Genomic DNA, 18,036 nt, shown 5'->3' on the forward strand with positions numbered 1-18,036 from the left:
GCTCCACTCTGCAAGACGACAAGCAAACCAGCATTTCTGATTTACTTTGCATCAAGTCAAATTCCCACTCTATCTAGTATGATGCTCCTCATTCTTTTCCTTCTCACATCAGTGTCTTCTATCCTCACATTCTCCTTACTCTATCCCTCCCCTCTACCCTGCAGCATGCTCATATCACCCTCACTCCTACCCTCTCCCTACTACTGCACCCATCATCTCCTGCATTTGCTGCATCCATATGCTGGCATAAACTCCAAGGCCACTAGACACATGCGCTCATGCACATCTCACTCCCATCTTGCGTTCCTCACCCTCCTCCTTCTCCTAGTCTCAGGTGACATTTCTCCTAATCCTGGGCCACCACTCTCAAACTGCAAGCCACATCTTCAATACCCCTCCCCCTCTGGCAACCACTGCAATCCACTTAATTTAGTTTCTATCCCCCTGCTTCCTCAAAGCAGCCCACCTATCTCATGCGCCCTTTGGAATGCCCGCTCCATCTGTAACAAACTAACATCTGTACATGACCTCTTCATCTCTCATGGCTTTAACATACTCGCCATAACTGAAACCTGGCTTCAAAATTTGGACTCGGCTTCTCCTGCTGCCCTCTCCCATGGTGGTCTCAATTGGACTCACTCCCGCAGACCCAATGGACAGAAAGGAGGTGGAGTTGGATTCCTTCTATCCCCACAATACACCTTCCAAGTCCTTCCCATCCCTCCCTCTCTTCTTTCGAGATGCACTGTATTCGTCTGTTTTCTCCTATTTCTCTGAGAATTGCAGCAATTTATCGGCCTCCTGGACCGGTGTTGCGCTTTCTTGATGACTTTGCTGCCTGGCTACCTTACTTTCTCTCCTCTGAAAAACCCACCATCATTCTTGGTGACTAACATTACTGTCAATGTTAACAACCCAACTACAGCTAAACTTCTTGACTTAACCTCATCTTTTGACCTAACCCAATGGACACATACTTCCACTCACTCCAATGGTAATACCCTTGACCTTGTATTCTCCCATCTCTGCAACCCTGGCAACCTCACAAACACCCCCTTTACTCTCTCTGATCACAACCTCATTAGTTCCACTGTATCCTTGCCTCCAACCACCCATCCTTCCAAGCAGCAAACAATCACTTGTAGAAACCTTCGCCACCTTAAGCCTTCTCTTCTCTATTCTGCTACTGACCACCTATATGAAAAATCTCTTCCCTGTCCTGTCCTGACCTTGCCATCTCTGTCTACAACAGTTCACTCTCTTTATCACTAGATGCACTTGCTCCTCTAACCACACGCAGAATCAGGCCCCGACCATTACAACCCTGGCAAACTGACAACACTAGAAATCTCAAGAGACATTGCCGCGCTCTTGAACGGCTGTGGCGTAAAACCAAATGCCTCAAAGACTTCACCATATATAAATCTGCCCTTCTAAAATACAATTCCTGCCTCCATGCTGCCAAACAAGCCTACTTTGTATCTCTTATTAATACTTTGTCATCCAATCCCCGTCGGCTCTTCTCAACTTTTAACTCTCTGCTTCGTCCCCCACCCCCTCTACCCACTAACTCACTCACTGCCCAGGAAATTGCCAATCACTTCAAAGACAAGATTGATGCAATTCGTGAGGACACCTCCGCTGTGCGTACATCTTCCCCACCCAACATACCTGGCCTAATGGCACATTCAACACTCTCCTCTTTTGAATTTGCTACTGCTGAAGAGGTTGCAAAACTTTTCTCAGATGCTCACCTAACCAATTGTCCCTTGGACCCTGTTCCCTCACAACTATTAAGGTCACCCTCTAATTCTATCCTATACTCCCTCACATCTTCAATCTCTCCATCTCAAGTGGCACCTTCCCCTCCCCTCTAATACATGCGCAGATCACCCCCATACTTAAAAAACCCTCACTGGACCCCACCAACCTGAACAACTTAAGACCTATCTCATTGCTCCCATTCACCTCTAAACTTCTAGAACGCTTAGTCTACAACCGCCTTAGCTCCTACCTCAGTGAAAATAACCTTCTTGAGCCGTTAGTCTGGCTTTCACTCTCAGCACTCCACGGAAACTGCCTTACTAAAACTCACTAACGATCTACTAACTGCTAAAACCAACAGTCAGTACTCCATACTCCTACTACTTGACCTCTCTGCTGCCCTTGATACTGTTGACCACCCGCTCCTCCTCAATAAACTACATTCCCTTGGCCTCCGAGATTCTGCTCTTTCCTGGTTCTCTGCCTATCTATCACAGCGCTCCTTCAGGGTCACCTACATATCCTCCTCTCCATTGCCTCTTTCTGTGGGGGTCCCCCAAGGCTCTGTTCTTGGACCCCTTCTCTTCTCTATTTATACCTCCTCCCTTGGTCACTTGATAACCGCCCATGGCTTCCAATACCACTTATACGCCAATGACACCCAAATCTATCTGTCTACTCCTCACCTCACTCCTTCAGTCTCCTCTCGCATTACTAACCTGCTAACTGACATATCAGTAAGGATGTCACACCACTTCCTTAAACTAAATCTCTCTAAAACTGAGCTATTAATATTCCCCCCTGCACATGCCCCCCTCCATGACTTTCCCATCAAAATCAACAATGCAACCATCAGTCCCTCCCCTCACGCCAAGGTACTAGGTGTAACCCTAGACTCCGACTTGTCATTTCAGCCCCAAGTCCAATCGTTGTCAAAAGTTTGTAGATTTCACCTCCGTAACATCTCTAAAATTCGCCCCTTTTTAACAAATGAAACCACCAAGCTCCTCATTCACTCCCTTGTTATATCCCGCCTTGACTATTGCAACTCCCTTATCATTGGCCTGCCTCTCCATAGGCTCCTCCCCTCTTCAGTCTATCATGAATGCTGCTGCCAGACTTATCCACCTTACCAACCGCTCAGTGTCTGCCAACCCTCTCCTCCAATCCCTACACTGGCTCCCAATCACCAAGCGAATGAAATTAAAAATACTAACCACAACATACAAAGCCATTCACAACTCTACCCCGAGCTACATCACCAATCATGTCTCCAAATATCGCCCAAATTGTCCCCTCCGTTCTTCTCAAGACCTCCTACTCTCAAGCTCTCTCGTTTCCTCCTCCCACACTCGTCTCCAGGATTTCTCCAGAGCCTCTCCAATCCTCTGGAACTCGCTACCTCCACTGGTCCGGCTATCCCCTACTCTTGCTACCTTCAGGCGATCCCTGAAAACTCATCTATTCAGGGAAGCCTATCATGTCTCCAACTAATCTCCTACCACTTCCATCAGCTCATTCCCGACAGTTATAACCTTTTGTACCACCTGCCCCACCCTTTTAGATTGTAAGCTCTTCTGAGCAGGGCCCTCTTAATCCTCTTGTATTTTATTTTAACTGTATTGTCTCCTTTTATATTGTAAAGCGCTGCATAAATTGCTGGCACCATATAAATCTTGAATAATAATAATAATGCGAGGATACGCTGGAAGAACACGCTTTGGGACAGTAGCTGGAAGAGTAATTTGCTGGCTAATTAATGCTCATACTCTGTGCTTATATACAAAAGTGCCTGATTGGCTTTGGCTTTCATCTGTATTTATAATCAACCTGTGTTTTTTTTTTCTTGTGGGGCAAAGCAACAGGGCAGGGCAGGGGTATGCAGGGCAGCACAGTGGTGTAGTGGTTAGCACTCTCACCTAGCAGTAAGAAGGGTCACTGGTTTGAATCCCAACCACAACACTACCTGCTGGAGTTTGCATGTTCTCCCTGTGCGGGTTTCCTCTGGGTACTGCGGTTTCCTCCCACAATCCAAAGACATGCAGATAGGTTAATTGGCCTCTGCCCAAAATTGGCCCTAGTATATGAATGGGGACCTTGGATTGTGGGGACCGACGTGAGTGTGCAATGTACAGGGATAGGGACAATTGTAGACACTCACTCAGGATGGACTGGTGTCTTTATTCAACCTATGAAACTATGGAGGTTCACTTTAATGGCAGACCCACAAGCAACATATACTCATTTTTGTTTGCTCCCCAACTGCTTCATTCAACTACTGATGGAGAATAAAAACATCCCGTATGGGAAACACACGACTCATTTCCCTTCTTTTTAGGAGACTGTGTTGGTCGTATGTACTTGGCTATTCAGACACTCAAAGCTGTTCCAGGGGGATAAAGAGACAATCCTCAGCCTTTTAAAAGTTTGAGAATTGGAGCTTACATTTTTCTGAAGCGAGTCACTCCTCTACTCACCACGCTAAGAGGCAGGTACTGGTTCTTTACAATGTGGGAAGGTCTCCCCTAGTGGGGGGGTTTCCGCAGCAAAAATACAATTTGTTAGAAAAGTAGTTAAAACGAATTCTTTATTGAAAAATGGCAACGTAACATGGACACATAGGCGTTTAAAATATGAGCTCTGGTCAGGGGATGTAACACCTTTTAAATTTCTACAAGAGTATGCGAACATACAATGGTGCACAATATTATATCAAAATATCTGGTATGCAAATTCCCAACGTGTTTCGACCTGCGTGGTCAAAGTCTTCCTCAGGGGATTGATTTGCTGTCAAAAAAATATATATATTGTTTACACTTGTTAACATGATTTTATAGCGTAAACAAAAAAACGGTTTTCCATGTATTAGCAAGAAAGAGTAGAATTTTCATAGGATATTGTTACTAATGAAGGGTGTAGATAAACAATCTCCTGACCAGAGCACCACTAAAATCAATCAGATAATCCCGTGTGTTTGTACCATGTGTCTTCCAAGGGAGAGCACCTCTGCCCCTGATGTGACTTACAGGGAGTCGCACAAAAAAAAAAAGGATGAAACGATAACGAGGTTATGAAGAGCTGATGCATATGGATATTTCCTGGGTTCCCTGGGCACCCTGATGGTACATTGAGTGGGGTAAGAACCAGAGTTTCATATCTTGTATTTACCTCTCCCCCTTACATTGTCTTGCATCCCAATGTATATTCCTGATTTTCATTGCTCATGTTTATATCTCTTTACAGATGTATGTATTTCCTGAAGAAGCTAAGTTATAGCGAAACTAGTAGAAATACGTCACCACCTGTACAAGTTTGTGATTTGTCAAATGGTTTTATTGTATTAATAAACATTGTGTATATTTTAATTTTGGTCTATAGTATTGTATCGATTCCTTAATATGTACCGCAATAGTCCGTCAGCTCTTTTTTGTTTTTGGTAGCTCTGGTTTGGGGACCAGATCTCCCAGTCTATATCTCTCGCATATGAATATGTGAAAAAAATTAAGACAAAGAATGTGTTGATAGTGAGTGTGCAGGTGTGGTTGAATGAATGCAAATTGTGTTGGGTGTGCATAAGTGAGTAAAATGGTGTTGAGAAAATAATGAAACACAAACCAAAACACAAACAAAAATGTTAAAAAAATGGAAGACAACGTGATGGGGCTATGTGTCAATAAAAAATGATTAATACTGGATAATGATGTGTGAAGTGATAGTGTGAGTAAGGAAATAAAAAATGTGATGGAAGTTGTTTGTTATGGCAAATCCTGTTATGTGTACTTAATGTGCTGAAAAATATGTGGCTATCATTCCAAAAGTCAATAAGCTTAATTGTACCTTAATGATAAGGATGGTATTGACCAATATTGAAGGCGTACTGGATAGTACTAAGTTAAGATTAACACAGACCTTTTGCGGCCCTGTGTTTGTCCAGCTGGTATTAAAAATATCTATTAAAAAAGTTTAAATGCATATATCAGTCAAATTGAATTGAATAGACATCGCTGCTCGATTTTAACCTTTTCATGACTAAGCCTATTTTTGGCATTTGGTGTTTACAAGTTAAAATCCATATTTTTGGCTAGAAAATTACTTGGAACCCCCAAACATTATATATATATTTTTTTTAGCAGAGACTCTAGAGAATAAAACGGCGATTGTTGCAATATTTTATGTCACACGGTATTTGCGCAGCGGTGTTTTAAACGCAACTTTTTGGGAAAAGGGACACTTTCATGAATTTAAAAAAAACGAAGCAGTAAAATTAGCCCAATTTTTTTGCATAATGTGAAAGATAATGTTACGCCGAGTAAACAGATACCAAACATGTCACACTTTATAATTGCACGCACTCGTGGATTGACGACAAAGTACGGTACCTAAAAATCTCAATAGGCGACGCTTTAATTTTTTTTTACGGTTACCAGGTTAGTGTTACAGAGGAGGTCTACTACTAGAATTATTGCTCTCGCTCTGACGATTGCGGCGATACCTCACGTGTGATTTGAACACCATTTACATATGCGGGTGCGACTTCCGTATGCGTTTTCTTTGCTTCACGAGCTCGCGGGGACGGCGGGCGCTTTAAAAAAATTTTTTTTTATTTATTTTAAAATGACTAAATTGTTTTTAACCACTTGCTTACTGGGCACTTAAACCCCCCCTCCTGCCCAGACCAATTTTCAGCTTTCAGCACTGATGCACTTTGAATGACAATTATGCTGACTGATGTCCCGATCACGGCCGCCGGTGATCGGATCTTTTTTTTTTTCTCCTCACGCTAGCCGATTACCGGCTTTGTTGTATCACATGATCAGCTGTCATTGGCTGACAGCTGATCACGTGGTAAGGGGTCGGGATCGACCTCTTGCTCGGATCCGTGATCAGGCAAGTCTCATAGACTCGCTGATTACAGAGCGCGCCGCGCAGGCCGCTCGTGCACGGGACGACGTCAATAGACGTAGTCCCGGCAAAGGAGGTCCGGGCTGTAGCCGTCATTTGGCTATAGCGCGGATCTCTAGTGGTTAAAAAAATAAATTGATCAATTTTATTGCTGTCACAAGGAATGTAAACATCCCTTGTGACAGTAATAGGTGGTGACAGGTACTCTTTATGGAGGGATCAGGGGTCTAAAAGACCCCCATCCCTCCTTTACACTTCAATGTATTCAGATCGCCGAAAACGGTGATTCTGAATACTGTATATTTTTTTTAAAACCGGCGCCATTGGCAGCCGAGTAAACGGGAAGTGACGTCATGACGTTGCTTACGTTTTTACTATTAGGAGATTACGGCTTCATTCCAGTTCCTCCCCAGCAGCCGGAGGCAGCGGATGTGGAATCGGTGCTCCCGATCGAGCGGGAGCACCGGTAACAGCGGCAGGAGGGGGGGAGTCCCCTCCCACTCCTTCAGCATAACAGCCGAGCGGCTTTTAGCTACATCGGTTGTTATGGCTGGATAGCCAATCGCCCGCTGGAAAAAACGGTACCGGGATGATGCCTGCAGGTGCGGGAATCATCCCAGTATACCCCCCGGAAGCTGAGTGTGCACATCTGCGTACGCTAGGCGGGAAGGGGTTAAACAGGCAGGGAGAGAAGTATGTACATGCGCAAGCTCAACCAGCCAAACCATATGATGCGCTTAGACTAACCTGTGTCAAAATGTTTGATGTGTCAAGTTTGTGTGCGATCCTCCTCATCCAAACGCTGGGGATCAGTGAAATATCCTCAGACGTTTGTTTTTTTTTTTTATATGCCACAGCGGTGCGTGTGGCTCCCTCGGCGTTCCAGAAGGTCAAAGATCCCGGCCACCAATGTCACTTCTGCCACAACAGCGAGACACGATGTCACGCGCACGCACAAACGGTTGCATATGCATGTGTGGCATTCAGGTGTCCGGAAGTTATCCGGGATACCGCAGGCAGGTAAATGGATCCCACTGGCGTACAGAAAAGAATCTGATACAGAGGCCTGGTTACGTAAACAGTTCTTTTTGCATTTTCGGTATCTCCAGACTTGTTTTTAAAACAAAAAAAAGGAATTAAAGACACAGAGAGAGACAGTGATGTTTGTACAAAGCAAAAGACCAAGGTTCATAGGTCTTGCCAAGTTGGGATTGCCTTAAACTAATTGGCAGACTGAATTATATACTTTGGCACTGGAAGATAATTGAAAGGTTGTTTTAATAGTAGGTAAGTTAAGGTTGCTTGCTGCAATAGGCATGCCTATGTTTGTAATATAGGTTATGTGAGGATACGCTACACAGTACCTGGGAGAGTAATTTACTGGCCAATTCTCATACTCTGTGCTTATATACAAAAGTGCCTGATTAGCTTTCATCTGTATTTATAATCAACCTGTGTTTTTTTTTCTTGTGGGGCAAAGCAACAGGTTACAGGGCAGGGGTATGCAGGGTAGCACAGTGGTGTGGTGTAGTGGTTAGCACTCTCACCTAGCAGTAAGAAGGGTCGCTGGTTTGAATCCCAACTACGACACTACCTGCTGGAGTTTGCATGATCTCCCTGTGCCTGCGTGGGTTTCCTCCTACAATCCAAAGACATGCAGGTAGGTAAGCTTTGTGAAAACCATTGCTCCCCTGAGGTGGTCAAATAACTCCGTAATCAATGGAATCGGATAGGCATTCTTAATCATGAAATGATTGAGACCCCTATAATCAATACAGGGTCTCAGTTCACCACTCTCATTATTCTTCACAAAAAAGAAACCAGCACCAGCAGGTGACACGGATTTGTGGATGAAACCTTGAGAAAGTGCGTCTGCAATATACTCCTCCATGGCCTTATCCTCCAAGACCAACAAAAGGTAAACCCAGGCCACCAAGGAGGATGATACGAGGTTGAAGGTCAATTGCGCAATCATACAGCCGGTGTGGAGGGAAACTACTGGCTTGAACTTTGTCAGACATTGCAAAAAAAATCGCAGTACTCCTCTGGCAGGGAGTAGAGTGAAGAGGTGCAGAGGACCTTGGCTACCTTCTGGAAGCATGTCTTACTGCATTGTGGCGACTAGGAGAGAACATCAGCATGGAGCAAATCAAGAGGGGTTGTGCCTCTGTAACCAAGGATAACCTATAACCAGCGGAAATTTAGGGGAATAACTTGGAATTGGATTTTCCCATGGTAAAGAGCCCCTACGGCCATGGAAAACAGCCTCATGAGTTACATCGGCAGGCTGTAGAGGTTTTCCATCAAGACCCTCAATGGAAAGTGGAGTGGCAGCTGCAGCAGAACTGAGTGCTTCGATACAAAGGAAGCATCAATGAACAGGCCTGCAGCCCCAGAATCGATTAGAGCCTGTATCTCGACAGACGACTAAGCCCAAGAAAGGGTAACCAAAACCAGGGGCTTATCCTTCTGGATAACTGGGGACGAAACAACGCCACCTAAGGTCTGTCTGTGACAAGACCTCAAGGTTCAGGTGTTCCCTGGACAGGTAGGACAAGACTTCAAAAAGTGACCTGCCTGGCCGCAATAAAGGCATAAGCTCTCCCTCCTCCTAAGGAAAGACATATGAAACCTGAATGCATGGGTTCATCTTCACAGACTGACTCGGTCCCATGCCTCCATACCAGGGTGGGACTGCAAAGTTTGGAGAAAAATGTACAGGAGGCTTCCGCAAGCGCTCCTTAAAGGGGAGTCTTTCTCTGAGTCTGGAGTCAATGAGGATGGCAAACATGATCAACCTATCCAGCTCAGTGGGTATATCTCGGGCTCCTATCTCATCCTTGATGGTATCCGAGAGGCCATGAGGAAAAAGTAGTCACAAAGGCCTCATTGTTCCAAGTAACCTCTGCGGCCAGAGTACGGAATTCAATGGCGTAGTCAGCAACAGTTCTCGTACACTGATGGACATGAGGCACTTGGCAGCAGAAGTGGAGCATGCGGGAACGTCAAATACCCTTTTAAAAGATGTCACAAACTCAGGGTAAATCAAGGCAACAGGTTTTTGCATCTCCCATAGAGGGTTTACCCAGGCCAAGGCTCTCTCAGAAAGCAAAGATATCACAACGCCTAACTTTGCTTCTGTCCATGGGAAATGCGTGGGGCAGCATCTCAAAGTATATCTCAACCTGGTTGAGAAACCCTCTCCATTGGACTAGATTGCCCCCAAATCGCTGGGGAAGTGGAGCGGAACCAGACATACCTCTTATAGAGGCGGGTGCCTGCACAGAGACTGGAATAACAGCAGGGATGGCCTGCAACACGGGTTGTACTCAAGCAACCACAGTGGGAGATTCCAGGTGAGCCGTGTGACTCAGGAGCGCTTGTAACGTCATGGCAAACTGATCCATGCTGTGATCCTGCTCATCCAACCTGGAATAAATATTACCAACAAAGGGATTCACTGCATCTTCTGAATTCATGGCCCTTACCTAATGTCAGAAACTAGGAATCAGACTGACACAGAAGTACAGTTAAATCACACTTGTTTATTAATAATAATAAAAGGTCAACAGAGAAAACGTCGTCAAAACAAAACCAGAGTTCAGGAACCGGAACGGATAGTCAGATAAGACAAAATATCAGGGAGCCAGAGATGAGCATAGTAGAACAGCAAGCAGTATCTGGGGCCAGAAGGAATGTCAGCCAAGCAAGTCTTTAACAGGAACACAGGAGAGCATCTCTAGAGATGTGACCAAGACGAAGGCACACATCATCTGGACTGGACAGCTTAAGTAGGCAGGACTAAAGGAGCAGGATATCATCAACAGGTGAGTCACTGTGGAGAGATAGGAGCTGGCAATTAGCCGACAGCTGAATGGCCAGCTTTGAGAAGGAAGGGCAGAGCCCAGCCCTGACAGTACATTAGTTCTTATTAAAATAGAGGAGAAAAATGTTTGTGCTAGGCAGCAGCAACCCCTAAGCACCTATTTCCCTGTTGCTTAACATACAGAAGAATCTGAATCCCAGAACATGCTGAGGGCAGTTTCAGCGCCAGGAGAAAACTCTTATAATTATTATTTAAGCTGAATGCCAGGCATATATGAAAAAAAAACCTCAAATTAAATTAAAGTAGAACTAAACACATTTTTTTAATTTTAGATAGAGTAGCCAAAGTAAGTTATAATTCCTGTAATTTTTTTCTTTTTTACATCTGTGCATCATTGGGGAGATTTCCCTTCACTTGCTATCCCATAACCAAAACAGGAAGTGAGGAAATCCCCTCTCATACTGTTCTGGTGAAAACTTAAAGTTTGGGATTTTCTTTAACCACTTCATATCTGGAAGGTTTACCTTCATTCATTAATTTTTTGCGATATGGCACTGCATTACTTGAACTGACAATTGCGCGGTCATGAGACACAGTACCCAAATAAAAACGTATGTACTTTTTTCCCCAATTAAAAAAAAAAAAAAAAAAACTATATTTTTTACTTTCTGCTAAAAACACATCCAATAAATTATTTCTTTTTTTTTTTTAACAAATTGAATTTCTTCATCAATTTAGGCCAAAATGTATTTTGCTACATATTTTTGGTAAAACAATCCCAATAAGCATATATATTGATTGGTTTGTGCAAAAGTTATACCATCTACAAACTATGGGAAAAATGTATGGAATTTTTTTTTTTACTTGTGATAGCAGCGATCAGCAACTTATAGCGAGACTGTGATATTGGGGTGGACAAAGATAAGGGTGTTGGGAGCCTGGTCCCCAGCCAAGTATTGGGGTGGACAAATCAAACACAATCTGACACTTTTTGGAACCAGTGACACCAATACAGTGATCAGTGCTAAAAATATGCAGTTTCTTTACTGACACTGGCAGGGAAGGGGTTAACATCTAGGGCAATCAAGGGATTAACTGTGTGGCTAACATGTGTTACTGTATACTGCATGCTGTTTTTACTAAGTAAAAAAAACACACATTTTTGTACTCACCGTAAAATCCTTTTCTCTGTAATTCACCGACCGACACAGCTCCTCTCTTAGCCATTGGGTTGTTTGCCCTATCACTAGGAGATACAAGGCATTACTTGTAACACAACACTAGGGATGAGCTCAGGCTTGTTCGCATGGAACACGTGCAGAGCCTGCCAGGAAGTCGGCACAGCGCTGCGCTAATCACAGACCTGAGACATTGTCCCGATGTGCGGCTGCAGAGATCGGGCAATGTCTCACTGCCTGTGATTAGTGCAGTGCTGCGCCGACTTGCTGGCGGGCTCTGCGCGTGTTCCATGCGAACACGCCTGAGCTCATCCCTACACAACACTCAGAACTAAAAAGGAAGGGCGGGTGCCGCGTCGGTCGGTGAATTACAGAGAAAAGGATTTTATGGCGAGTACAAAAAAATCCTATTTTCTCTTATATTCACCGACCGACACAGCTCCTCTTAGCCATTGGGACGTCCCCAAGCAGTGCCAAACGAGGGGTGGGAAAAACAGCATAAAAACTTCATCCACCATGGCAAGTGGGAACTAGTGAAACTTTACCCACAAAAACAACAGTGCGTGGAAAAACCACCACAAAACCAGGGTACCCTCAACAGGAGTGACTACCCCTAGCCGCACCAAAACATGCGGAATGTAATGCAACAGCGCATTAACTTTCCGGTACTGTGTTTTTATGGAAAAAACAGGAAAAAAGGATATACATATTGCATCTTCAATTGCAACTATACGGCCGCCTGCAAAACTTTGTGGCCAAAACAGGTATCAGCTGATGCACTGACGTCTACCTTGTAGAACTTGGTAAACGTGTGGACAGATTAGGTCACCGCTTTACACATCTGAGCGACAGACGCTTGGTGTCGGAAGGCCCAAGACGTTCAGATTGCCCTTGTGGAGTGGGCCTTGACCGGAAAGGGGGGCACCTGCCCCTTCAAGTCGTAGGCTTGTACTACAATCTGTCGGATCCACGTGGAGATGGTGGCCGAAGAGACCGCCATGCCTTTCTTTGGACCAGCCACCGAAACAAACAGCAAGTCTGACTTCCGAAAGGGAGAGACGTGGCAGACAAATACACCTTCAGAGCCCGAACCACGTCCAGAGCGTGAAGGGCCACATCCTCAGGGTGCTTTGGCTTAGGACACAGAGATGGTAATACAATGTCCTCATTGATATGAAAGGCCGAGACCACTTTCGGTAGGAAAGACGGTTGCGGACACAACACCACCTTATCCTTGTGGATAACCAGATAAGGCGACTTGCAGAACAAGGCCTCCAGTTCCGAAACCCTCCCAAGCCGATGTGATGGCCACTAGAAAGACCACTTTCTTGGAAAGAGTCAACAAGGGAATCTCCCTGATATTTTCAAATGGCAGTTTTTGAAGTAACAACAACACCAGGTTCAAATCCCATGGGGGGTAACGGTGGACGCAACGGAGGGACTACATGTCGTACCCCCTGAACGAAGGTACTCACTAATGAGTGAGTCGCCAGGGGTCGCTGAAAAAAAGACAGCCAAGGCTGAAATTTGCCCCTTAATGATGCTTAACGCCAATTTCTGGTCTACTCCTTGCTGAAGAAACAGCAGGATCCTGGCTATAGAAAAAGAGAGCAGATGCCATCCTTTCTCCTCACACATGGAGATGCAGGCCTTCCAGGTACGATGGTATATCTTCTAGGAAGAAGATTTCCGTGCCTTTAACATAGTCAGGATCACCGAGTCCAACAGACCCCGGTTCCTTAACACCTGGCTCTCAATAGCCATGCCGTTAAAGCCAGCAATGATAAAGCAGGATGGAAAATCAGACCTTGAGACAGAAGGTCTTCTCGCAACGGCAGTCACCAGGGAGCATCTGCCACCAGACGCACCAGGGCTGCGTACCAAGGACGCTGAGGCCAATCTGGGGCAACCAGTATTACTGGGATCCCCTAGGCTTCCACTCTGCGAAGCAGGCGTGATAACAGTTTCAGCGGAGGGAAGGCGTAGATCAGCTGGTACTGATGCCACAGGGTCACCAGCGCGTCTGACGCGTCTGCCCATGGATCTCTTGTCCTGGACACGAATCTTGGCACCTTCCAATTGAGACGGGAGACCAGAAGATCCACAAGTCTGCCTGCCAGTTCTCCACTCCCCGGATGTAAATGGCTGACAGGGCCAGTACATGTCGCTCTGCCCACCGAAGTATGTGAGTGACCTCCCGTGCAGTGGCTGAGCTTCTTGTTCCCCCTTGGTGATTGACGTATGCCACCGCAGTGGCGTTTGTGACTGGATCCTGATTGGACTCCCTTGCAGTCTTATCGACCATGTGGAGAAGCACAGCCTGATCGCTCTCAATTCGAGCAGATTGATCAGCAACTTGGATTCTTCCGTCAACCAGAGGCCCTGAGCCGACTGAACCCCCATCACTCCACCCCAGCCAGATAGACTGGCATCCGTTGTGATCATTGTCCACTTCAGAGGTAGGAATGATTTTCCTGACTGAATCACCGGGGACCTCAACCACCAGATCAGTGAGTCTGAGTGACTGGCTCATCTGGATCTGCCCATCCAGGGACAACTGAGATTTGTCCCATTTTGTCAAAATCTCCTTCTGCAGGACTCTGGTGTGGAACTGGGGCATAAGGTACTGCCTCGAAGGAGGCTACCATAAGACCCAGTACTTGATAACCACTTGCGGTTCATAACCAGTTTTACTGTGGATCTGAGAGTCTGTAGCTTGTCTGAAGGGAGAAACACTCTCGCTTCCATGGAGTCCAGCAGCAAGCCTAGGTATCCCAGATGCTGGGTCGGTACGATCACCGACTTCTTTAGGTTCAACAGCCACCCAAATTCTTACAGGGTCTGCATGGTGATCGCCACATCCTCCTCTACTTCCGAGTCGGAAGATGCCCTCAGGAGGAGATCGTCTAGGTATCCCACGATCGCGATCCCACGTTGCCGTAGCAACGCCAAAACCGGAGCCAATACCTTGGTAAAGACTCAGGGGCCTGATGCCAGACCAAAAGAGCCACAAACTGGTAGTGGGCTTCCCCGACTGCAAACCGCAGAAACTTTTGATGCTGAAGGCATATGGGTATGTGAAGGTACGCATCCTGGATGTCTAAGGATGCCAGGGAGTCCCCTTGATGGAGTGCAGCAACTACTGAGCAAACTCATGGGTCAGACATGGGTGGGGGCAAACCTTCATGCGGTAGCACTTTTGTTCGCAGGCTTTGTAGGCTTGCGGTTCCGGGGATGTTTTTGACCATCTGTGGTCGTCTTGTCGGGCTGGGGATGTTTTGTCGAAGCTCCGGGCGGACGAAAAAGCCGGTTGTGAGCGGAAAAAGAGGGCCCTTGCCTACGGCGTAGCTCCTTAGCCTTCCTGGCCTGTGAGAGTAAGGTACTCTTACCACCGGTGGCATTTTTAATAATGTCATCCAAAGAGGCTCCAAAGAGCCGGTCACTAAGGAAGGGAAGATCCGTCAGGGCTTTTTTGGATGCCTGGTCAGCAGACCAGCATTTTAGCCAAATCAAGCGCCTCAGCACCACAGCTGACACTGAAGCCCTGGATAACAGAGGGAGAGTATCCAGAGCCGCATCACAGACATACTTAAGGCCTTGCACTAGTTGGTCTGCTAGTTCCACGCAGACAGGAGAAGCCTGTTGCTCTCCCAATTCGCGGTGCAAAAGTTTTGCCCACTCAGTGTCTGCGACACACGTGCAGATGCCAGTACTGGTCGCACGGCTGACCCCCACAAGCGTAAACAGGGAGCGAGCCACTGCCTTGGCCTTCCTGTCCGTGGGATCCTTGAATGCAGGAGTCCCCTCTACTGGGATCATGGTTACTTTATTTAACCTGGATACTGGGGGTTCCACGACCGGAGGAGCCGACCATTTTTTGAGAAGGCTCTCCTTAAAAAGGTAACGCACCGCCATGTATTTGGGGACCGAAAAGGTCAGTTGCGGGCAACCCCATTCCTTGTAAATGAACTTGTCAAAATAAGTCAGATACCGGAACACATTAGGTGAACGTGCTGGCTTGCAGGACCCAAAAGGGACCGGTACATCAGCAGAGGGATCCGATGGCTCCTGAATCTTCAGGGTATCATGCACAGCTGTGATAAGTGCTCCAATAAGCGCTTTGTCATGCCCGGACCCGGACGGAGACTCATCCTCACTGTCCGAACGGTCCTGGCCAGCGTCGTCTGACAAGACAGAGCAGGGGTCACCAGACTCAGCAGGACCCGAGTCTGCGTCAGTGCTCTCCTCAGAGGACGGGGGGCCGGGGCCACTTTAGTGAACCTTTCTTCCCACGCACCGCCTCCATCTTGGCAACAAACGAATTGAGGACCGCCATCAGGGTGTCCATGGGCACTGCGCAGTCTGCAGGTGACCCGGTTGCAATTGCCTGGATTTCGTGGGAAGAAACAGTTTCAGAAGCCATGCTGACCCTACCCTGTCTGCCACCTGAAGGGTACTTAGGATGGTGACAGTCCTACCCTCCTTGCTGTCGTTGGCTGAGGAGCTCTTTCCCGCCGGACTCGCCACCCTGAGGAGTTCTGTGCTGTCCCACAAGTAGTGCCTGTAGTCCCTGAGTGCTCCCAAGTGCAGAGGGAAAAAAAGTTGTGTCGGTGGCAGCCACCGTAAATAGCGCCAAACCGCTCCATAAATGTGCTCAGGCTTCAATAAAATGGGTGCCCAGCGTCCAGTACAAAGACAGAAAACACAGGGAAAATGGCTTTGAGAGCACATGAGCCATGCTGCTGCTAGTGAACATAGGAAACGTGTTCAGGCTTCCAGAAAATGGCCACCAGCGTCCTGAATAGGAGATCACTAGGAAAATGGCCACTGAAGCCCAGGAAGGCATGCTGCCCTCGCCCACACTAAAATGGCCACCATCAGCTCCATGAGGTACAGAAAGAAAAATGATGGCAGAGAACACAGCCCCACACCAGAAAACAGCAGACCCTCACAGGCACCTTCCAGAGGCATAAAACACAGGACCCAGGACACCGCTAGCCAGCCAGCCCCCCATCCCAGGTGAGAGCCCACCAGAGAGCCCCTGTATATGCACACATACACCACTCAGCGGCCACATGCAGCATCCCCCCAGGGAGGGGGGAGGGAAGATAGGGACAGGGAGAGAAGAGAGGGAGGTGAGGGACCCCCAAATTGACCTCCCAGGGAATGCCCAGCTGCTCAGCCCCACCAAGGCAGGGAGAGCTGTACTTACCAGTCCTGAAGAGCTGGGAGACATTCCATTGCAGAACCACTCACTGATCAGTACAGGGTGGCTGCTGGCCTCGGCCCATTGTGATGCAGACATCAGTAGTCTGGTCATATGTGGGCCCAGAGCATAAAAGCTCACGACCACCTCTGGAGCTGAGGTTTCATCGTGGCCTGCTGAGCGCGTAGCTGCGGCCTGCACATGCTTGATGGCCGGACTGGGGAGACTACAAGGATAAGGGTATCCAGCCTGTCACCCAGCCGGCTGTTGATAGCAGATCACAGGATCATTCATCTTGCGCAAAAAGCCAAGCTTCTGCATAAAAAAAAGCATAGACCGATGGGCCCGCAGGGTTCCTAGGTCCTTCTCCTTCACTAGGCAAAATAAAACTGAGGTCTGTCTGGCAGACTGGAGGGTTGTAGCCCAAGGGACCGCCCCCCTGGGCGGAACTAAGAGTTCTGAGTGTTGTGTTACAACTAATGCTTAGTATCTCCTAGTGATAGGGCAAACAACCCAATGGCTAAGAGAGGAGCTGTGTCGGTTGGTGAATATAAGAGAAAGTTAATTAAAAGTTACCTTTCCTCTTCCGTCTGCAGTTGTGTAATTTTCTGTAAAATGTAATGCAATATGGCTACCTGGAAGTGTTCTGTACACAGGTGATATGCAGAACGCCCCCCAGAAATGTAATTTCCTGTTTGTGTGATTGGAATACTGATTTCCCCAGAAGTCTGCACTAAGATAAAAGTTAGACTGTGAGCATCACCTGCAACAAAAACGTCATTTTTGGTGTGATACTCTCAAAGGGAAATCACATTTCTCCCACTCCACAGCCTCCAGTTCTGGACACCAGTCCTCAGGAAGAAAGTACTGGAAATGGAGCGAGTACAGAGAATGGCAACAAAGCTAATAAAGGGACTGGAGGATATTAGTTATGAATAAAGGTTACGAGCACTGAACTTATTCTCTCTGGAGAAGAGATGCTTGAGAGGGGATATGATTTAAATTTACAAATACGAAAAAAAAACGTCTTCAGGTATGTGCTGGGACGCCCTTGAGGTCTTTCCCTGAGGTCAGTTTATTAAATCAATTTCCTCCATAAAGACCAAGACCAAGGCCTGGGAGCTCTCTGTATTACAGGAACTTTGAGAGGTGGAGTCGGG

General features: G+C 46.8%; 1 protein-coding gene across 1 annotated transcript in view; it reads right to left on the reverse strand.

Annotated features, from left to right (window-relative positions):
• Positions 1-4,446: 4,446 nt before the first annotated feature.
• ZBTB43 (zinc finger and BTB domain containing 43) overlaps positions 4,447-18,036 on the reverse strand; it is a 91,598-nt gene continuing 78,008 nt past the window's right edge. Inside the window, exon 4 of the transcript XR_013276540.1 lies at positions 4,447-4,551. The gene's annotated coding sequence lies outside the window, so the exon portion shown is untranslated. The remainder of the gene's footprint in view (positions 4,552-18,036) is intronic.

Source organism: Lithobates pipiens, unplaced genomic scaffold (genome assembly GCF_037356315.1).
Source record: "Lithobates pipiens isolate NorthernLeopardFrog02 unplaced genomic scaffold, aLitPip1_a1.2 Scaffold_166, whole genome shotgun sequence".
NCBI classification, from domain to species: Eukaryota; Metazoa; Chordata; class Amphibia; order Anura; family Ranidae; genus Lithobates; species Lithobates pipiens.